At 39.5% G+C, this 23,759-nt stretch overlaps 1 protein-coding gene and 1 long non-coding RNA gene across 3 annotated transcripts in view; one reads left to right on the forward strand and one right to left on the reverse strand.

The window, feature by feature from the left end:
- FBN1 (fibrillin 1) overlaps window positions 1-23,759 on the forward strand; it is a 240,430-nt gene that overhangs the window by 68,279 nt on the left and 148,392 nt on the right. The gene's annotated exons all lie outside the window — the stretch shown is intronic.
- On the reverse strand, window positions 221-9,648 carry LOC116664117. The gene is made up of 3 exons (XR_004320467.1): window positions 9,637-9,648; window positions 6,144-6,148; window positions 221-1,528 (listed from the first exon to the last, which is right to left on the reverse strand). It is a non-coding gene; the product is annotated as an uncharacterized LOC116664117 (long non-coding RNA).

The following is a 23,759-nucleotide window of genomic DNA, read 5'->3' on the forward strand; positions in this document are numbered from 1 at the left end:
TAAATGTACGAATCTTAATTTGTATGCCACCTCAGACCTTATGGGACAGGGTTGTAAGGAAGATGATCATGCTGTACTAGCCAGCTCACTTCCTAACTTCCGTTAATCAATTCACGCGTTAGGGAGAATCACCAGCCACCGAAGAACAGACGGCACTGCGGAGGAGTCACAAGCTGTTGACTCAACACTCTTCAGGGAAGGAGGGGTGATGAGCGTTCTTTGGACCCCTGAATTCGAGCAGGAACAGACTTTGTTTATTTAGCAGGCTAGTTCATCTGTTTCCTGATTGCATTCTTATTGTGCAAATGCCAGAGCATATTACAATAGATAAAATGAGGGAAAAAATAAAGTATAATTTAAGTGGGCCAGGAAGGAGTGGGGTGGCAGACGTTTGAATGTTCCCTTGGAATTAATCAGCGGTTCCTAAACCTAAATGCTTTATCTCAGGAACTGAGTTTCTAACTCAAGTTACAGAGGAGAAAATATTAGTTGGCCTGAGAAAGGAAAAACCTTGGTTCAATCAGTTTGTACCCAGATTCCTTTATCATGGGAGAGTTGTGACTGGGGATTCAGAGTCTTGAGAACATGACTGTGACCTAGTTATTCCTGTGCTGCAAGTGCTCATAGGAGGTACTGGCTAGACCTGAAAATAATGAATTAAGAGATTCCAGCTGGGATATGATGAAAGCATTTTTGGGAATCTCTGTATCTTGGCTGGACCACATGGGTTATAACTTGGAGAGGCCTAAACTGGTAGTAGTATACGACAGATTTATAGCCCAATTGATGTTGGGCATCAGAAAAAAAGGCTGAGGTTAAAAAAAATGACTAGAGAATTATGAGCTTTAAAAGACTTGCCATTGGAAGGGAGGCTGAAGAAGGAAAGCATGAATTCCTTGTTTGAAGGGAAATAAAAATAATAAAGATTGATGGGGAGGCGTTGAATGGGAAGCGTAGTAGTTTGTTTTTCACAGCAACCCTCTCCTCCAGACCCCTTATCCACCTCTGCTTCGTTGCTCTCCTTGCCACGTTTTCCACCTAATACGCTGTACTGCTTCTTTATGATCTAGCTCTTCCACTACCGTGTTATGACGACGTGGATTACTGTTTTGCCCCCACCCTCTGCTACTTTGTTGTATCCTTGGCTACCAGAGCGGTGTCTGACACGTAGTACGCTCTCAATGAAAGTTTGTTGAATGAGTGAAAGAATGAGCTAAAAATTCATTTTAGTCTGTCTTTCCTTTATCTGTTCCTTTCTCCTCCCCTTTCATCTTCTAGCAAGTACTTACTGGGATCTATCAGGCCTCAAAGACCAACAGACAAGATTCCCGCACTCCTGGAATTTACAGTCCACTGGGGCAAATCTAATCCTGTAAACGAGGGAGTCACTATGTAAATGAGGGTGTTCAGGGCGGATTGTAGACCTGTGCACAAGGTGCAATGAGAACCTAGAAACAAGAGCATTTAAATCAGACTGAGAGGGCAAGGGAGATTTTTTTGGGAGTTGAAAATTAAGGATTTATGGAACCTGGAAGGATTTGTAGGAGCCGATAAAGAAAAAAACATAGCCTGGAAGAACAAAACCCCGTTCTCAGGGAAACTGTAGGCAGCTCATTGTGAATGGAGAGATGATACCAGAGCAGATGGAGTTTGGAGGTAAGAAAAATGGAGAGTGATTTGAAAATCATGGGCTTTACAAAGTGTTTCATGGTGTTTTTCACTGAGTGAGACAAATACACCGAGACTTCATAATACTTCCCACAAATAGGTGAGATCACTCACCATGAGCATCTTACCTTTTTATTTCTCTCTGCTTGCCCCTTCCCAGCGCGATATCCTCGGTGAAGGATTAACAGAGCTCTAGTGCAGGGTTGCCGTTTCACTGAGAGCACATTATTTGAAGTGTGGAGATGTTTGTTTTAGCTTACAAGTAGCTGGTTGCAGGCTGTAGAGTTTATGCTAGGATGATGGCCCTTTCAGCCTAATTTTGTCTTCTGTGATTGTGGGCAGGGGTTATCTTTGAGAGAGTATTCTTGCCTTCCATGTTACTGACACATAAACTGTTTCCAGTCTCCAGTCTGCATTGTTCTCTTCTGGAACCTGTTTGTATGTTCAGCCTCTAGGAATGCCCAGCTGTTGGGTAAGGTGGTAGTTTGCTGTTCATTTGATCTAATATAACCTCCAAATTTTAGTAGTTTTATTATCAATACCTTTATATACGATGGGTTTGTCATCCATATTTTTTCATTTAAATTGATATTTAAGATTAACTGAACAAAGCAAAGAGATTTGCATAAAATCAGGTGCTATTTTCTGTCCTGCTTGAGTTTCCAAGTGGGAGACTCTTAATTGTCCTGCTCTCATGTCATCTGCAAGCCGCTGCATCCTCTTGGCCTTTCCCATGTTCTTAATCATTTTAACATTCCTTGGACTATTTTCTAGCTCATTAAATACATATTTGTCTTTTTTGTAATGACAAGAAGAATGGGAGGTGCTCAGGTTGTTGATGTATCTGTACATGGTGCCTGCACAAAGCAGGGGCTTAGCATACATTTATTGAATGGGCAGGTATTAGGTATTTTAAAACATGCATCTGAGCATTAGCAGCTTCCCACTGTCTTCAGGAAAAAGCCTGGACTCCTTTGCAGGAGCCACCAGGCCATTTGCAATCCGGAACTGATAGACCTTTTCATCCTTATCTCTCGCAGTCACACCCAACAATTCACATTATGCAATACCTGGTCACAGCCCTGTGCCTTTACCCTTCTGTCTGACAAATCCTTTCTGACTTGCCAGATGTGAGAGCTGCCTCCTGGCTCTCCTGCAGAAGAATGACTCCTTCAGTATTTCCAGAACAGCTTGTATGCACTTCCATGAGAATGTCCATCTCGTCATTTCACTTTAAGTGCTTATTGCCTCATCTCCGCTGTACACCCAAGACACAGGCTCTGTCTTAACATTTGTGTCTGAGGGTCTAATATTGTGCTTCTGACCATAGCGAGGACTCAGCAATGTGTTCTGAATGATTAAGTAGGGGGAGTAGGCCTGTGTCGGGGCCTGAGGATCAGCCAGTCCTGTGGCCCCAACTCCACACCAGGGGGCCCCGAGCCCTGCACTAGGGACAAGCGGACGGGCTGAAGAGGCCCAACCCAGAGCCAGGGCATCTACCGGGAGGGATGACCATTGCCAGCTTCTACAAAGCCGTGAGGTCCTGGCCTGTCTGTCCAGCTGGCCCTCTTCAGAGAAGAGTCCTTGAATGGTGCTGCCCTTGGTTTCTCGCCAGCAAAGTCTTTCCCGAGAGATCAGGCTCGGTCAGAAGCCTGAAGCCTCCTTCGCAGGGTTTCTTTAGTTGTTTGCCAGGCATCTGGTTAAAGGAAGCATGACAGACTTCAAGGGACTGATGAGAGTCTGCGATCTCCTTGCTGGGCTACAAATCGTAATTGAGAGCCATGTCTCAGGAGTGAAATAGAGATGATTGTCCGTAGAACTATGATTTCACGTTTGCTGAAGCTTATTTAATACCCTGCCCATCCACTTAGCTTTGTAAAAGCCTACCCTTTTATAATAATAGGCATTGTGCTTTCTGTTTTTATTACATAATAAGCCGCATTGTTTAATTTATGATGTATTAGATTCCGTTAGGATATTGGGAGTAATTGTGGGGTTTGGAATGTGTAGGAATGTGATTAGATGTCATTTGTTGGGCCATGTGAGATAAATGGGCTTCATCACACGAGCTACAGATATGAAAGTTCCAGCCCATAACTTGAATTGTGTTGTGTATTCTGAGCCATAATGGTCACATAATTCAGACTCTGTAGCTATAAATGTACATGCAGAAATACAAACTTCCAAAAATTATGTAAGACTATCCCCAAAAATAGATCTCAAAGAAAGATTTCTTTCTTAATTGAAATGCTTTATTAGCTTTCTATTTTCAGATAATGTTGAGCTTAGCAGACAAGACCTCTCATGATCTGGTCCTTGCCTGCCTCCCCAGCTCCACCCCCAGTGCTCCCTGCCTGCAAGTACCCTTCATTTGGTCGAGGAACCTTGCCCACTTCCTCTCTTTGTCCTGCTGTTTCACACTTAACAGATTTTTTCCAAAACTGGTTGGCTTTGTCTACATTCAATGCCCTTTGACTACTGTTTTTAAATTTTTTTTTTCAAATTTACAAAAGTACAGAGGATAATCGGACAATCGTGTATAAACTCTCCACCTGGAATTAACAAAAGTTAGCATTTTATGTATTTTGCCTCTATATGACGTAAACAAACCATAACCTATCCAAAGAAAGCTGATGTCTTTCTTTTTTTTTTTTTTTTTCCTTCTGGTTCCTTTGCCTTTTTCTCTCCAGAGGCAAATATTGTCCTGAATTTGTCCTATAATTTTTCATGTCTGTACTTCACTATACAGAAGTGCTCATGGCCATATGTAAATGTGTAGATATTTTGCTGTATACTTTCTCCCCAGATTTTTAAAAGAAGGCTAATTTAGACAACCCAGTGCTACCCCCGTGGCTCTCTTTGATTCCTGGGGTTTGAGGGTTCTTTGTTCTGTTTACTTCCAACAAACAAATTCAATCATTGCTTATTTTTAAAAAAAGTTTTCTAAAATTTCTGGTCTGGTGCTTCTTCAGAGATTTTGTGAAAGTCTTTAGATTTTAAATTTTACTGCAAAGTTGGTTGACCTTTCCTCTTCTAATCCCCCTCCCCCACAAATATCAATATTAATTATACATAATGTCTTTTTTTTTTACAGAAATCACATTACTTTTCATTAACTTGGTAGCTGTAGCAGTGAGAAGCTTTCATTTATAATGTTCAGAATGTTTCCCTGAAGCCTTTTTAAAATTTCAGTTCTTTACTTAAAACTACCTAAAAACTACTTTAAAACTACCTAATGTACTAATATAATCACAGTTCGTATTTCCTTGATTTTATTTCCTTTTAGTTTTTATTTTTCTTAACATAGTCATTTACTTTGCAATCAGGATATAAATGTAGTTTGTATTACATGTTTATCCACATATAAACTTTAAAAAATATTACATAACCCTGTTTCCACTTTGTTGCACATTTGATCTCTACCTTTAGTTTTTATTTTTTCGTGTTACATAGGCACGCGTAATATCTTTGTACATAGAGCTTCTTCTGTATTTAGAATAGAGTGAAATTATCTGGTCATGATCACAAGCACCTTAAAGCCCTTGACGCAGACTGCCAAGTGTGGTCATGTGTGCTTCTGAGTGTCTGAGTCCTGGTTTCTCCTCATTCTTATCACCATATGAGTTTTTTAAATAGTCAAAAAGAAGATAAATCCTTGCTTATTTCCATCAACAGCCATCAGCTCTTTATAGAATTAAGTTCTTAAATCTTTATCTTATTTACTTTAAATATTTTTCCAGACATTTTTATTTTTTATTGGAGTACAGATATTTTTACTTAATGTTACTTGTGAATCTTTTCCTTCTGATTTCATCTGTGGCTTTGGAGATTACAGATTTTAAATCCTCTTGCTTCCAAAGATTTGATAAATATTTTGATTTATTTTCTTCCAGATTATTTTTATGGTTTGACTTTTTTAGATGTGTTTGATGCTCTAGTCCAGTTTGGATTTGCTGTAAGCTTGAGACAGTACCAAAGTACCATTGTTCTGCCGCGTCTAATTTAAGCCAGTGATATATGTGATGGTGGGACGATACAGTCCAGGATTCAGCTTACATTTCTTTGTACCTGACTTTTATTAGGAGTGTTATTTAAATCAGACTGATGGATGTTACTAAGATGCTGGGCTCACCTTGGACTTCCCATACCCGTGATGCCCTTCTGCAGCTCAGTGGGAGCCTGGCGTTTGCCCCTGAAGGGCGCATTGCTATTGTTTTCTGATTGTCCTCCAAGCTCGTTCATGCTGGTCTTTGGCCTTTCTCTTGGAATGTTGATCTCTGTCGTCCAGCAGACAATTCACACTCAGCATTAGTCAACAGACCATTTTCCTTAGGCTCTGGAAGGTCTAAAACACAGGGTCATTCATCTGCAGACAGGATGCCTTCCAATCACCTTTCTTCTGGGACCTGCTCACCCATCTCCTGCGGCCTGGCCAGCAGAGGCCAGTCTGTCTGGCTTGGGCCAGCACACCCAACGCCAGCTCTCCCTCCTTTGCTGGCGGAAAGCCTTTTTTTTTTTTTTCTAGCTCCCCTGCTGCAGAATAAACAGAAATTCTGTTTATAGCAACAACATTGTTTTTCTGTTTTAAAGGAATAAGTATGGTGCAAGTGATTCAATAACTGATCGAGAACTGACTTTAAAATAAGCCAGACTTTGTGGGTAAAACAGCTTTTGGAACCACCCACTTTAAATGTAGTGAGCCTCCTTTTACCCGAAGTGTTCAACAGAGATGGGAAAACATTTTAAGAAATGGTACAAGGGAGTCAAGCATTTCTGAGGGTAACTTTTTTACTCTAATGTTCTTAAGTTATACTAGCATCTCACGTCCCACCTCCTTTGTTCTTCTCAAAGTTTTTCCAACATTTATAGTAACAGAGGCCCCAAACAAATTTTTAAGTTCTGGGGTCAGTTTGGAAAAAAAATGAATTTTTAGAAATACAGAAAAATACGATTGGAAAATGGGTTAGTTATCTGCCGCATGTGGTTAGAAATACAGAGCTTACTCATCCAGTAAGATGCACAAAGAGAGTAGTAAGTCCGTAGAGCTAAGGTTGAACTAGGACATCTAACTGCAGACTTGTGGGGTTTTATATATGGCTCCATCAGGTGACAATATGTGCATATTCCAGCTGTAAGCTTGAGACCGTACTAAAGTACCATTGTTTTGCTCAATATAAGAATTGATGAGCCAACTCATTTTTTTAAAATCAGCTTTATGAAGGTATAACTTATATACCATAAAATTCACCAAAGTGTAACATTCAATATACTTTAGTAAGTTTAGAGTTATGTACTATCACATAATCCAGTTTTAGAACATTAACATCACCCTCAGAAAGATCCCTTGTGTCTGTTTTCAGAGAGTCCCTGCCCCTAGCCCCAGCAAGCACTAAGCTACTTTATGTCTCTATAGATTTGCCTTTTCTAGACATTTCATACAAATGGGATCTTATAATACATAGTCATATCTGGCTTCTTTATTTTACATAATATTGTAGTATGCATAGCGTGTATCAGTAGCTTGTTCCTTTTTACTGCAGAGTAATGTTCCAGTGTATGATTACACCACATTTTGTTCATCCGTTCACCACAAATGTTGATGGACATTTGGATTATTTCCAGTTTGGGGCTAACAACCCTGCTGTGAACATTCATGTACAAGTCTTTGGTCATATGTGTCAATTTCTCTTGGGTATACACCTAGTTGTGGAATTGCTGAATTATATGCTGAGTTTATGTTTAACTTTTTAAGAAACTGCTCAGTTTTTTCCAAAGTAGCTGGACCATTTTAAACTCCCATTAGCAATATATGAGGATTCTAGTTTCTCCATATCCTCACCGCCACTTGTCTGTCTTTTACATTGTAGCTGTTCTAGTGGGTGTGAAATGGTATCTCACTGTGGTTTTAATGTGTATTTTTCTTATGACTAATGATGTTGAGCATTCTTTCATTTGCTTATTCATATGTCTTATTCGGTGAAATTCCTGTTCAGATCTTTTGCCCCTTTAAAAATTGGGTTATTTTTCTGCTTCTTATTGAGTTGTAAGAGTTCCTTATGGTTTTTGATGCAAGTCCTTTATCAGATATTGCAAATATTTTCTCCTAGTGTTACCTGTCTTGTTTTTAATGGTATCTTTTGAAGTATAAAAGTTTTTTATTTTGGCTATGTCTAGTTTATCAGTCTTTTTTTTTTTTTTTTTTTTTTTTTTTTTTTTTTTTTTACAAATTGTGCTTTTGGAATTGTATGTAAGAGCTCCTTGCCTAAACCAAGATCTTATATTTCTCTTTTATGTTTTCTTCTAGCAGTTGTATAGTTTTAATTAGAGTTTATATAAGTCTTTGGTTGATTTTGAATTAAGTTTTGTGACTGGGGTCAGGTACAAGTCATTTTTCCTTTTTGTGTGTGTGGATATCCAATTTTCTTGGTACCATTTATTGAAAAAAACTTTTCTTGTTGAATTTCCTGGGCATTTTGGTTGAAAATTAATTGACTATAAATTGGAAGAGTTTATTTCTGGGTTCTCTATTCTATTCCATTCAACTATATTCCTGTCCCTACTCCAGTACCGTAGTCTATTGATTACTGTAGCTTTGTAGTAAGTTTTGAAGTTCTCCAAATTTACTCTTCTTTTCCAAATTGTCTTGACTATTCTAGGTCCTTTGTATTTCCATATATTCCAATTTTAGCTTCAACTTGTCAGTTTCTTCAAAAAAAATCCCTTCAGGATTTTTAAAATACATTTTTATTGAAGTATAGTCAGTTTACAATGTTGTGTCAATTTCTGGTGTACAGCACAATGCTTCAGTCACATAGGAACATACTTATCTCATTTTCATATTCTTTTTCAACGTAAGTTACTACAAGATGTTGAATATAGTTCCCTGTGCTATATAGCGTAACTATTGGGATTTTGATAGCAGCCACATTGAATGTATAGATCAGTCTGTGGGGAATGTCTGTTAACACTTTGGAATTTTCCATTCCATGAACACAGAATGTCCCTCCACTTATTTAAAGGTTCTTCAGTTACTCTCATAAAGGTTTTGTAGTTTTCAGTGTGCAGATTTCACACTTATGTTGTTAAATTTATTTCTATAAATTTTACTATTTTTTATTGTAATTATGAATGGAATTGTTTTTTAAATTTTATTTTCAGATTGTTCATTTTTAATATATAAATAAAATTTTGCTCTTTTTATACTAATTTTGTATTCTTTAACCTTGCTGAACTTGAATCTTTTGTAGATTCCTTGGATTTCATACACACAAGCTTGTGTTTTCAGCAAATAAAGATAATTTTACTTCTCTCTTTACAAACTATATGTTTTTAATTTCTTTTCTTTGCATTATTGCACTGGCTAGAACCCCCAATACAGTGTTTAAAAGAAGTGGCAGATGGGGACATCCTTGCCTTCTTTCTAATCTTAAAAAGAAAATATTATTTCACCCTTATTTATTATGTTAGCTGTAGGTTGAGGAAGTTCACTCACTTAGATTTTGTTAAGAATTTTATCATGAATAGACATAGGATTTTTATCACATTCTTTTCTTGCATTTATTGAGATGATCATGTGGTTTTTGTTCCTCATTTTATTAATATGGCGTACTATATTTGTTGATTTTCAGATGTTAAGCCAACCTTGCATTCCTGGGATAAACCCTACTTGATCATGGTGGATAATATTTTTTATATGATGTCAGATTCATTTTGCTAGTATTGTGTTGAAGGTTTTTGTCTCTGTTTTTAAGGGATGTTGGTTTGTAGTGTCCTTTTCTTGTGATGCTTTTGTCTGGCTTTGGTATCAGGGTAATACTGTTTCATGGAAAAAGTTGTGAAGAGAGCCAAGTGATGCCTTTTTTTAAAATTAGTCTCTGTAGACAGGAGGGAAAGATGGTATAGAACAGTGTTTCTTACTCTTTGTATAGTGACATTCCATTTAAAAATCATTTTCAATCTATTATGAACAATAAAATGAATCACCAGAAAAAATACACAAAAATATAAAAATATAAGATTCATTTCTAAAATAGGTTCAGTTTATATAAAATTACTCTGTCAAATTGATATGAAAGTTTCTAGAGGCTTATAACTTTTTAAAAATTATGATATAATTGACCTAACATTATGTTATTTTCAGGTGTACAACATAATGACTCAGTGTTGGTATATTTGTGAAATGATCACCATAATGTCCAGTTAACATCCATCACTAAACATAGTTACAAATTTATTTTTTTATTGTGATGGGAACTTTTAAAATTTACTAGGTGAGCAACTTTCAAAAGGCTTATTACATCTTAATCACTGTACTTACCTCATCACAGACTGGACACAAACAGTTCTTGCAGATTTTGATGAGAACTGACTTTGAGTGGTGCAAGTGTAGACTCATGCTTCTCAAACTATAATGTGTACAGAAATCACCTGGGGATTCTGTTACCATGGATTCTGATTTAGTAGGTCTGGGACAGAGCCTGGGGTTCTGCATTTCTGTCGACCTCCTAGGTAATGCTGATGCTGCTGACCCACAGACCAGACCACACTTTGAGTACCAAGACTACGAGACAGAATGCTGATAATAAAATAAATGTGATATTTTTTGTAACCCTGTCATAAATTGCTTTGGGCATATTTTGGTTTTTGAAGATTGTTGGGTTGTTGCTCAACAGTCACGATTGTCTAGATACCAGTTGTTTTTCTTGGCCTCTAACCTTTCTGGGCCTCCAACTGCTCATCTATAAATTCAGGGCATTGGACTTGGAGATCTCTGAAGTGTCTTCCAGATCTCACAGTCTGTGATTTTAAGCATCTGTGTCAAGGGAGAATTCTGGCTGTATTTGCATTTTCTTTTTATATAAACCTAATAAAACATGAACCCAAAGTCTATATTACAACAGTTCTTAACAAGATGTTAAAAACTAACAGTAAACATGCTTTACTAAATTTTGGATGATACAGAAAGATTAATATCAACATTCAAGGATTTTTCCATGTTGAAGTCTTAAAAAAGTGGGTGGGAGTCTTGTTTAAACTTATAGTAGAAAATCTAATTAAAAAATAATTGACTTGCTGAAACTGTGGAGAGACAAGTAAAATAGGTGTTTATATTATGAAATTCAAGTTGACACAAAATAGCTGAAAGGCTTTCATTTCAGCCAAGTTTTCTGAAATGATCTCATTTTCCTTTATATTTCACTTTATTTACTGAGATACTTGAAACATTTTCCCCCGTTGCTTAAAAGCAAATGAAAAGGGTGGTAAATCAGTGGTAGAAATGTGTTGTCAAAACCTCCAGGGGCTGTATCCTCAGTCTTCAGCACATATTAGTGTGATTCTGCTATTCTTACTACGGATGATTACAGCACACCCTGCAATGAAGGGTGGAGGTACTTGGTCAGCCTCCAAAGAAAGTGACTAATAATTGACCTAATGTACAGAGCACATGAATAACATATTCTTTGGGAAAAAATATGGCTTATGGGGTGTGCGAGAGTTCATATCCCTCTTTCCACTTCTTCCGAAAGATTTAAGATACTCATCTGCTTTATTTAATGTTTAATTCTTCAGTCTCAGATTCAGATCATGCATTAGATGCCACTAAGCAATTCAAGACCAGACTCCTGCCCCCAGGGTTTTCTTAAATTAGTTGTTTAGAATTCTGAAGAGAAATCATATCAGTTTTGTTACATTTACATATGCAGTGGCCTCACACAGTACAATGATTTTATTTACTTTTATATACTGTTAAGCGGTTGTTTCCCTTGGTGAAGAGACTTGAAGTCTCCAAAAGATACAGGAGTTTTTCTTCACTAAGGAGCTTAGTGGAAAGTTAGAATTTTCTTTTTCTTTTTGCATTTAACACATTGAACACCACTTGAATAATACACTTACTGTATTTTTGTTATTCTTGGCTGGTCTGCAAGATATTTTATTTGGTGAATTTCCTTTTATTCATTTAGTAAGAATGGGGTCAGCTCAGCAGACCTTTTTATTTTTAATTGACTGACGCTTTATTATGTTACGGGCTGAGACACATCTATTAATGTTACGAAGGACATGGGATCAAAACATTTTACAGTGGTTCTTTCTGGATGGTGAGGTTCATTTTATTTTCTGTTTTCTAATTTTTTTGTATTTTTGGAATACTCTACAAGGGCCATTTTTTTTAATATTAAAAAGACCACTACTATAAAGATTTGAAAAAATCTAGGAATTTCTAACTTGATTTCTCTAGAAAGAGAACTTTTCATATATGTGTTTACTAGAGATGATGCACCTACTATGTGCCAGGCACGTGGTGGGCCTGGGGCAATAAGGCAGGTTAGACTCAGCTGTTATCCAGGATGTGCTCAGGCTCCGGTCATCATCTCACCAAACTGCGGTCAGTGGGGAGCAATAAATGGTACCCCCAATAAATTGTTATTACCTATGAGCTGGTAGTAATTCCTTACCTCTCTCATGAGATTTTGAAGAGGATTAACTGAGACTGTGTATGTAAAGTGCTTGGTCTAGTGGTTGGCACATAGGAAACTGGGGCCATTACTATTGAGCTTTGGACATTCATGGTGATGGGGGAGGTAGCCCAGTTTATGGCTGGACAGCATCGTGAGAAAGTGAGACCGTGCTCCCCAGGCGAAGTCAGTCTCTCGGGCGCCTCCCCATTCCTGCCATTTCTGTTCCCTGCAGCATCCTTTTAAAGACCACTATCTGCACTTTGGGCTGTTCCCTTGGTTTCCTCTAAGCCAAGTTTCAGTTGGATTTTTCTGAGAATGCACCCCTGTTTGTATCATGGAGAGTGAGAAGCTAGGATTTATTTTGTAGTTACACAACTATAGATTGTTATTTCGTAGATCTGTGAGGGCCACCTGGATTTTTGCCTTTAATTAATTAAGTTAGTTTTATATTATTAATAGAAAAATAAGCACTTGAGAAGACAAAGATAGAACTAGAAAAAAAAAATATATGTGCTGGATCATCTAAAGTAGTTCAGATGAAGTCACGGAGTCCAGGAACTTCAATTCAGTTCCCTCCAAAATGTCTTTTCTCTGACCTCACAACAAAGTACACATAAAACCCCACTGGCTTCGTATCACAGAAATGCTTCCCTGTCCCCGCAGATGATTCCAGTAAGTTTGCTCTATTGATCTGGTTGCGAGGGGCACTGTCCAACAGATAATCCCATACAATCAAAAGCCTTCTCGGGGGATCAGGGCGGTGTTGATGTCTGTGTGATGACGAGGATGATGGTTGAGCGGAGTTCGGCTAATCACAGGTTTATTGTTCTACAGTTAAGCAGCCACAGCGTCACTCTCGAGCTTTCTGAATGCCTGCCTCCCATACCAAACATTACAGCCTTCCCCTAAAATTTCCAGACCACCCACTGTAACAATATAGTATATAAAAGGATCCAGATGCTCGGAAAGAGAACGGGTGAAGTGCAGAGCACGCGTGATACCTTCTTGTTTGTCCTTCTCGATTTTGAGCACGGTTTTTACATAGCTGACTCACTAGAGAGATCAAGCTTCATCTTCTTGTCTCCTTTCCAGAGCATTTAAAAAATATATACATATATATAACAGGATTAGAGTCAACACCCAAAATATGCACGTTGCGATTGTACTTGATTCAAGGGCCTCTGTGCCTTCCCAGCTTTGCACCACTCTTCAGTATCCCCTAGAGGACAGGGAGGAACAGACTGTAGGAGGTACACACAAGTTGAGCTCTAAAGATGGACTGGACACATGGAGGGGAGATTGGAGAGTGTCACATGAGAGAGTGATAACCACGAGGAAAATGTACCAGGTATGTGTGGAGTATCCCTTTGCAAAATGGCTAAATGCAGATAACTTATTCTAGTTTAATGCCTCATTGCTTGCAAGTTTTTTTAAATGCCTCATTTTATACACATCTTGGAATGAGAATGTATTTGGAACTTAGGCCCCTTGGCAGCTTTGCATGGTTTGACTTGTGGTCTACGGCTTTGCAATAGTTTGTTCAAAACATACTTAATAGCTGTGACCCCCTCCCAAACACTCCACTCAGGACAGGTGATTTATAAGAAGGAATATTTTCATATGAGACTCTTTAATTTATTTATACCAACCCCTTTATTTTCTCTCCCCACTTGGTCTAAGGTTGTTTCCCCAGTCCCTCTTTATCATGATACTATATTAAAAATTTTTTAACCTGAAATGATCTCTCTCCCTCTAGAGTGTTAGTGTCAGGAAAGTAGGAGTTGGCTGCCTGTTTCCTGCTATGTCTTCAGTGCCTAAAACAGGGCCTGACCTACAGTAGTTCTCAATAAATATCGATGATAAAACTTGGTCCATAAAGGAACTCCAGACAGGATTCTGAGGCAAATATCTTCTTGCTTCATTTTTCATTTGTTCAGTCATTCATTCCTCAAGCATTTATTGAGGACTTGATATTTGCCAGTGACTCTAGTGCGAGTTACTAGAGAAATCTTGCTCTGAAGGAAATGACAAATTGATAAAAACACACCCAACTATAATGCGGTACAACCTCTTCACTAAAGGACAAATTAATACACACTGGGTTTAAAATGTTTCACTACAAATTTTCATTTTTCAAAATATTTATGAAAACAATAAATAAAAAACTTCCCTTCTACCTTAAATGCTATGGTTAGAGAGATGGTGAGCGCAGGGCTTGTGTGGGCTGCGGTCTCGGCCTGATTCAGCCTGTGGGCCCCCATTTGTAGGGAAGATGCTTTCCCCACACCATGGGCAGAGCTTTTCTGCCCCTGTGCAAGTTGACATGCCAATATTGGAGTGGTGACCAACCAGTGGGCCATCACTGACTGAGTGCCATCTCTAAAAATAGCCGAACTTCAATCCTTGAAAATGAAAATGCTTTGCTTTGAAAAATACGTTTCTGTTTCTAATGAATCCAAGGCTTGGAGTTGTTTAAAGGCACGCACGTTTCCCTTTGCTAATGGCAAAAATCAAAACTTCCATGCCCGCGCATGAAGGGCTGTTCCGTTTAGAATCGCCTGACGTGGACTCAGTTCCGCATTTGTACTATGGTCACCGTTTGGCAAAAGAATCAATTTATGAAGGCAGAGAAAAGCCACGGGTTACTATGTTGCATTCTCTTTCAGAATATGTCAAATTTCTCTGAAGTAGACACATCCCAGGAACTACATGGTCCCTTCGGGACCTGCTGTGCATCAGAGTTGCGTAAGATGTCACAGCATCACAGACGGACCTCTGGAGAGGAACCTTATGACCATTTTACCCAGTTTCTGCCTTTTGTCAAGGATGCTATGAGGGTCCAGTGAACCAAAGTTACCAGCCAGGGATCACACATCTAATTGGTGAGAGTCCAGGCTTGAGTCTCTTCTCCTAACTTCCAGTCTAATGTTTCCCAAAATGTGATCTGCCAACCACGTGCATCCTAATTGCCAGGGTTGCTCAGTAAAAAAAAATGACTCCTGTCCCTCAAAAGAATCAGAATTGTTGGAAATCCAATCCAGAAACTTGCATTTTAATAAGCCCCTCAGTTACTTTTATGTACACTAAAATTTGGGCTTAAACTAAAGCAGCCTCCTTGCCCAAAACAACTTGCTTTCATATTTTGCTCTGCCGACTGGGTTGACTGTGTCAGCCATTTTAAAAACGAGCTTCAGTGGCCTAAGAACATGACTCTGGTTTGAGAGGTGAAGCCCTTCGTTTAGAGAGAGATTGGTTTTCCGTAGTGTAACAGCAGGAAACTTTTCATTTGAAGGTGGTTGATTCAGTGACTCAATTGGGAATTGTTGGTAAAGTCAAAAAAGATAAATGTGATTCTTTAAAATTTTGAATTGAGGAGGGAGGCTAGAGCTCAGCGGTAGAGTACATGCTTAGCAGGCACGAGGTCCTGGGTTCAATCTCCAGTACTTCTATTAAAAATTTTTTTAATTGAGTCTCATGATGCTCGAGTTGGCATTTAATATATTCATACCTCCTTGTGTTTTCGTAAAAACCTTTATGGATGAATGTTGCGGGCTCTAATAAAGTGCTTACCTGTTTGGTGGGAGGAACTAGGCAGAGGGTAAATAAATGAGAGGGGAAGGAGATTTTTCAGTGAATAATTTATATGCTTCTTGAGTTTTTAACCCTGCGAATGTATTGTCTATGTTGAATTTTAAAATAATATAAAGTTTTAAAGCGTTGGCATTCACTGTAGCAAGGCAGGTGATTGCTCTGACTCTGCCCAGGCTACATGGACACATGCTCTGGAATCTCGAGCTCCCTGTGAGCAGAAGGCAGTGAACATTTCCAAAGGTCAAGGCCAGGAAGGGGAAGACTGCCCATTCAGCTAGTTTTAAGGAAATCACTAATTGGCTTGATAAGGCACCGTGATTGTGCACACATACCCACAGTCCTAAAGTCCTCCCTGACAGAAACCATTCATTACTGGGAATTCAGGTGACCTTGGGCAAATCACTCAACCCTCTTGAGACTTAGTTTTCTGGTCTGCAATAATAATGATGAAAACTCACTCCTTTTCCGGTTTGCCATTATTTTACTTAGCCTTCACAATGACCCTGTGGGGCGGGTAGTATGGTGCCATCTCTGTTGTTCAGATGAGGAAGTTGTGGCCCAGAGAGGTTAGTTGGTTTAGGAGGGGTCACAGAGGTGCGGGGCATCTAATTTTCACTACTGGATTTTTTTCCACTGTGACATGAAATGGCATTGACTGGACAATTTCCAAGGCCCCTCCCAGAATGAAAGTTCTTGAGTGTATGAACTATTAGGGTTCAGTCAACTCTGGTTGGAGCCTTTTGGAGAAAGCCAAAAGAAATCGATGCCATGGGTCCTCAATTTTAGGAACTTGCATTGTAGTTATAATATCAGAACATGCTCATAGGAAGAAGACCAAGGAGGACTCACAAATTCAGTCCAACTTATAAATATATAAATTATGTATTAATTCCAATTATTAATTTTATAATTAATATAAATACATAAATTAGAAATAAATGCAAATTATAAATATACTAGAAGTTCTCATGTCTCACAGCACAGACTGCACCTAACTATCAAGAGGGTGGGGAATTCTGATTCCCAGAGAATCGCATTAAATTCTCTCATCCCCTCCACAAATAATAACAGCGTCCCTTTGAGCACCCACTGGAGTTAACACTTGTGTATTATCTCATCTAAACCCCACCACAACCCCTGAGAAAAATATTATCCTACTTTTATAGATAAGGAAACTGAAGCTTAGAGATCAAGAGATTTGAATAAATGTATTGTAGGTGGCGGAGCCAGTCACGAACCAGGATCCTTTACTGGTTTTATAAGTGTGTGTATGTGTGTGTGTGTGTGTGAGCTTCATCTCATATCTGTTTCATCTTCCAGCTTGAGAACGCATGTAGGATGGTTTAGGAAAACAGTGTGTCATAGAGAAAACTTAACCGCCCCCTGCCAACACCAGGGGCAAGCTTGGTTTCAGGCAGTGGCCATTTCAGTTGCCTTTAGTATGTCCATCAGTAAAGATGGGCCCGTGAGTTCTGCATTCGTGCCTCAAAACTGTTTATTCTATCAGCCTGACTTCTCTTGCGTAGCACCTGTTACCTCATTTTGCCTCCCATGTGTATGAAGTAGAAATAGACAAACTCCCCCTTGCGGATAATTAATGACTGAAAGCAAGTGATGGGCATAGAAACCATCTGACAGGCTTTGTCTCCATAAAAGGAAGAGTGTTGCAGATAAAGTACTTTCAGTCTTTCTCTTTAGTATAATTTGTTCATTATTTTTCTGCTACCAGATACGAGAAATTTCCTCTGTCACCCGCATCTTTTTAAATGCCATCATCTTGTTCAGTCTATTCCTTATTGCCAGAGTGAATCCCTTCCACACTTGAATGCTACGGAAAACTCTTAACAGTTCAAAGTCTTAGCATTTACTCAGTCATTCTGGGAAGTGAGGACAGTTTACACAGTTTCCTTAGTTCACATGGACGCAGGCAAGGCTCATAGCTTGCCTGGGTTGGCAGACAGTCTTTGAGAACTGTAAAAACTGTGCTTTGCTCGGGACCCTGGCTCCGTGCAGAGGTCTGCCTGCCTGTCCTTGGTCTGTGTCCTCGGCAGGCCTTTTACTTGAGTCAGACTCCTCTAATGAGAGAGTTCTTGGGTTTCAGTCTGGGGGAACCCAGCCTCCACCCGCCAGACTTCCTGGAGAGCTCTCTGCCGATGCTGAAAGTGCCTGGAGCCTTGAGGATTGGATCGAGCTGCCTTGCGAAGGGGTCTCAAAATTCCTTAGACATAATATATTTGTGGCTACAATTTGTTAAGAAAGGAACCAGGCTGTTCCAGCCAATAAATTGTCAAAGGAACACATACCTAAGATAGAGAAAATGGCTTGCAGTGCACAGTCCTCTGACTCCCTTTTCTGCTGCTCTGCATTCAGTATTTCCAGTAGCTCGAAGGAAAGCCTCTTTCTCAGCAGACCCCTGGTTTCTGCTCTTCGCATTTACCGAAACCCTTGGGGCATGTGTTGAGTGAGGGCAAGGCTTTTTATTCACCTGCTTCCTAGTCTGAATAATAGCACTTCTTGTTTGCCGTGTGAATTCCAAGAGCTCTGAGACAGCTTTCCTTGTGGAAAATCAGGTAAGCGGGGCTTCCCTGTAAGGATGTGCTTATGACCATGTATACAGTGCCCCACAGCTCACTGAGTTAGCTCTAACGAGAAAGTCAGAGCTATAGCTACTCTTAGATGACTTCAGAGATCACGTGGCTTCATAAAAATTAGCAATCAGAAAAACAGACCCAGCCATATCACCCTACGGGCTTTGCTGCTTTGAAAACACATTTGATGTCCATTCCCACTTAATCTTCTCCCTGAATCTGAGCCCTCCCTCTGCTATTCATATATCTGTTTTTGTATTCGTATATACTGTAGCCAGATATTTTATATGATTTTTTTGGCCTTTTCATAATTCTGCCCAACTTCGTAGGTATAGAATTTCCAAAGCTAGTTGTCAGTGTGCCAAAATAGCCTTTACTTTAGCAGAAGAACTTTATGCTTTGCTTGACTGGGCTATAAGGTGACTTAGAGAATTTATGCCTCCCTTTACCACACTTTAGGGAGTACCTGCTTAGAAAGTGTTTTATATCCTGGCTTGGAATAGCTCTAATAATTTAAACCCTCCCTCCTGGAATTACCAAGATATATCAAAAAAATTAAGCCTCACAGTAATAATGTTGAAATCATGTTCAAGATGATACCCAAGTATTTATAATTCTTTATATCCTGAACTACACTACTTAGATAAACTGAGGGAAGTTATTCTGGGATAAGAAATAATTGAAGGAAACAAATACGTATGCCTAGAAATATATGAAATGTGTTGCAAGATCCAAGCCTGAACAGTTAGATGGAGCAAAGAGAATTCAAAAAGGGAGCTGGGAAATGGGGTTGGGTTGGCTTGCCTCGCTGAGAGGACCCGGGATGTGAATTATTATTTAAGCCCAGCCTGTTTAGGAGGTATTCTTTTATAGGAAAACATATTTGAATGGAGAGAGAGAAAAAAAAAAGCCAGTCTGACTTGTGACTTCGCCACCAAAAGGGCAGCCTAGTTATTCAGGACTCAAAGCCTTGATCCTGGCAAATAAGTGTCCTCGCCAGGTACCTTAATTATATTTTAGGCACCGTGTTTAAGATGAGTGTTAAGTTTTATTTTTAAGTGAGAACCTTGTAAATGCACTCATAGCCAGTGATGGCTGAGATCACAGGGACCCTCTGCAACAGCGAATTATGCTCAGAGCAGCCCCAGTGGGGGAAGGATGCTGTGGAGGAGAACCCAGTAGTCGCCTCGTACCTTTCCTTAAACCTTCACCCGGTCCTTTTCTCTTCTCGTCTCCAACCTGAACCCATCTTGCCTCATCTGCTCAGTGACTACTTGGCTTGAACTGAGTTCACTCAACTTTGTCGCGGACACGCCCGTTGTACTGACGGAATCCTGGCTTGAATGGAGCTTGCTCAGCTGTGCTTTAGACAAACCCTTCTGGCTGACCTGGTTTAAACCTGGCTTTCTTGACGCCATCTCTGGCATGTTCTGAGGTTAGAAAGGACTCTGCTGCCCCTTACATCGCTCCCTTGGAGGGGAAACCAATTGCCACTTGGCACCAGAGTTTATAAGGCTCACATCCAGAGTCGTAACGTGATTTCGTGAGAACAGTACTGGACCAGGAGGCAGGAAACGAGTTCTAGCGCTGGCTCTGCTTTGCAATAGCCAAGTGGCCTTGGGCAGATCATTTCCCTGCCCTGATCAGTGTTTTCATATGTCAAGGAAAGTCAGGACTTTCTTGATCCTGAAAGCCAGAGGTTCATATAACATGAAACTCATGAATGAATGGAGATTTTGGTTCTAAGAGCCCATCTTTCCACCTACCACACCGCCACTTTTTGCAAAACACAGACCCTCTCTATTGTAGTTTTGTAGTGTCCATTCGAGCCACCTCTCAGTCTTGGGCTTTGGAATGTCAAATCCCTTCCTTCGCTGGTACAGTCTGCTATGAAAAAGAACAGCCTAAAAACTCTGTAAGTTGGGGCAGGTGTTTCTGCTTATTAATTTGTCTCCCTTGGATGTTTTACATTACTTTAAGAAGCTTTTTGTTAAGTTAAATCACTCTGTTAACAGCCTCTATTTCAAAACTATCACTGATAAAAACTCTGCACTTGGGAGCCTTCTAGGTGTTTTACAGACAATATTTCACCAAAACCTCAACAACTATATAAGGAGCTGTTGTTATCTCCACCCGACACATGAAGGAACTGAGGCTCTCTGAGGTTCCACAGCCGCACAGTGCTGACGGGTGGGGCTGGGATTCAGATCCTCTGTGTCGACAGCCTGATATCAACCACCATCTCTGCTATGAGAAGTACCAGCCATTGACCAAAGAAGTACCTGGCGTTTTGTGCAAGAAATCTCAGGGAAACTCTCTTGTTAAAGTCTCAAAGAAAATGATCTTTAACTGCATTTCAGATGCTTGGAATTTATGCTGTGCCAAGCACTTTTCCACTTAATTTTAAATCCATGGGTATTTCAAGGGGAATTTAACCCATATGTTTCTGATTCACTTGTACTTAACTCATCAAAGAGGATTGTTTTGTAAACCCAAGCCTCTTCTTATGAGCACTTTCGAGCTCATATTTGTCTGGCATTGGCTGGATTTTGCATCTGCCATCGTTGAAGCTTGATTTTAAATCCTCCTTTCCAACCACTATTTCATGGTGGTTTTATTCTGTGAGTAGATGGAAATTGAAGGTGAGTCATAAAGACCCTTCTAAAACTGTACCAAGATTCCACTGATAGAAAAAGAGCCACTAACCTTTGGGGTTTGTTGTATTTATCTAGAACCTTACCCCATAAAGCTGTTGAGCTATGCATGGAGGTAATCAATGAGGGTAACACATGAAATCCATAGATGTTGCATTTTCTCCTGAAATGACGTAGAGCAAAACTGTCTTTGAGAGAGAAGATATTTATGGACCTTAGGTATATTACTACCTTTATAAAGCCCTTTAGAATAGAATATTCTAATTGGGAGCTACTTGAGTCATACAGCTAGTGGAAAGTTTCTTTCAGAGATCACTGTTAGAAAATGTAGCAGGCAGAAAGCTTGTTTATTATCTTAGCATGTAGATGAGTTGGGTACATTCAGTTCTGGTAACCTGCTGAGTTGGAGAATTAATTAACTTCACATGAGCTCATCTAAGGAATGTGTCTAATTGCTGGTAGTTGTGCATGACCCAAAGGGAAGCAATAACAACTTTTCGTACCCGGTTAACGATTTGGTTCAACCAATATATATATTGGGTGTCTTCTTTTCCTGGCATTTGGAAATAGAGGGTGAGAGTTCAGGGACGCACAAGAGACTGTCCCTCCTACTGGGGAATTTACCACGCAATAGACTGTTCCTGCAGTGCTTCTCTCTGTGCCACAAGGCCAAATGGTGTGAGTGCCAAATAGGCAGTGTCAAGGCAGTGCACCAAGGGAGCTCAGGAGACAAGGATGTTCACTTGGACTGAAACAGGGATGATCTGCTTCCTCAGACTTCCCCCCAGATGAAGTGTTAGAGTTTGCGCTTGAAGGATGAGAAGGCTTTTGAAGGGGAAAGGGCATTCTAGGATGAGACAACCAGACATGTTCTTGGACACTACAGACAATGCCAAATAGTTTTCCCAGGTCTCTGCCCTGTGTGTAGACATGGGGTGGGGTGAGTCTGCAGAGGTGGATCAGAGCTCTGAAGCTCAAGCTGGGTTAACAGGGATTGTGTGCGTTCCTCAGTAACGAGCAGCTGGGGTCAGCATGACTGCCTTTAACTGGGCACAGATTTTCAGTGCTGGGAACCTTTAGTCTTGGATCAAGGAGAGAACTGGGAAGGGGGCAAGGACGGGAATGAGACATGAAGGAACAGTGTGCGAAATTCACATAAAATTGGACACAAATACTGTATATTGGTGGAATTAACATAACACATGATAAATGGTTTTATGTTTGAATAGCGCACAAATGAGAGTCAACCCTATCTGATGCAGAAGAAACCAGTCGATAATGATGCATCTTATGTAAAGATCTCTTCTATTCAGAATATTATTGTCATAGAATAAAAAGTGCTACTGTTCGATGCAAGATTATTTTACATACTTTATCCCATGTTATTCTTAAGGCTCCATGACAATCATTAGCCCTATCTGTAATTAAGAAAATTGAAGATCAGAGAGTAAATAATTTGCCCATAGTTGTATGAGGCATTTATTTCCACGTCAGTCTGCAGATACGATGTGAGTGTATGTGGCTTAGCCTTTTCTCTTTCTAATACGTTTTCAACGCAATGTACAACACTTTTAAAGACTATACATCGCATATATGTTAGTTACCAAGTTAAAAGAGTACGCACTACCGTGTAAGCAGTCGAACAATGCCGGTACCTGTTTGGGCTTCCCCATCCCACCTCTGGCTTCATTCCACAGAAGTAACTGCCTCTGTTACCAATTTTAAGGCATATAGTTTTCAGCTGACACCACAATTGCTCCTGTGTTATGATGGTTTAGGGTGAATATATTAATAAAAACAGAATTGGAATAATTTGCATTTCATGCAAACATCTCAGTACTTCACTGAGGGTTTTAAATATACCTCGAGATTTAGGAGTATGAGAAGTAGGACCCTGACTCTGATTCAAACAGTGTTTTAATTTCAAGGGTTGTGATTTAATCCTGGGGTACAGGGAGGGAAAACCGTGAGACTGAAGAGAGGGTATGAAGTAACAGACAGGACCCGATCCAAGATGTGAGGGATCGAAGTTCTAATTCCATCTGCCATTAATTTGTTTTATGACATTGAGAAATTACTTCACCTCTCTGAGTTTTAATTTACCCTTGTATAAATTATATGATCTCGTTGAGAAAGGCAAAGTACTATACTGGGAAAAGCACAGATTTTAGAATCAGAAACATCAAAATTAGAGTTCTCGTTCTGCCACTTAACCTTTGTATAGCCTTGGGCAAGTTTCTTTAATTTACTATGAACCTTAGTTTCCTCTTCTATAAAAGGTGGTGGTAAAAAATCTCTTTCAGAGGCTTGTGAGAATTAGGTGAGACAGCTTATAAAAAAAAGCCAGCACATTGCTCTATAGATGTTTGTTTTCTTTCCCTTCCTCTATAAGTTTCTTTCGAGTTCTAAAATGAGAGATTCCAGTTGCTCATCTTAGACATAAGCTTTTGAAGCACACCAGCTCATAATTATGGAATTTCCTGTGTTAAAGGGCTAAGCATTTCTCTCAAATCAGACTTGTCATTAGAAGACCTTCCAAGGTCTGGATGAATCTTCAAATTAACAACTGGAATTAAAAACCAACCAAACAAACAAAAACCAGTTTCACTCACACTCACAGGAATGAGAAGGGAATGAAAAGAAAAGTGTGGTAAAAGTTCATTTACTACACTTTCCCCTTCTCTGAGACAGAACAACAGATTATAAAGCTAAGAATGTGTTTTTATTGGTCGTATAGACCATCTGTGTTTGCACAAAGCATCAGCACCATTACCCTATTTAAAGGCTAATTCCCCATGTTA

This window comes from Camelus ferus, chromosome 6 (assembly GCF_009834535.1).
Source record: "Camelus ferus isolate YT-003-E chromosome 6, BCGSAC_Cfer_1.0, whole genome shotgun sequence".
Taxonomy (NCBI): Eukaryota; Metazoa; Chordata; class Mammalia; order Artiodactyla; family Camelidae; genus Camelus; species Camelus ferus.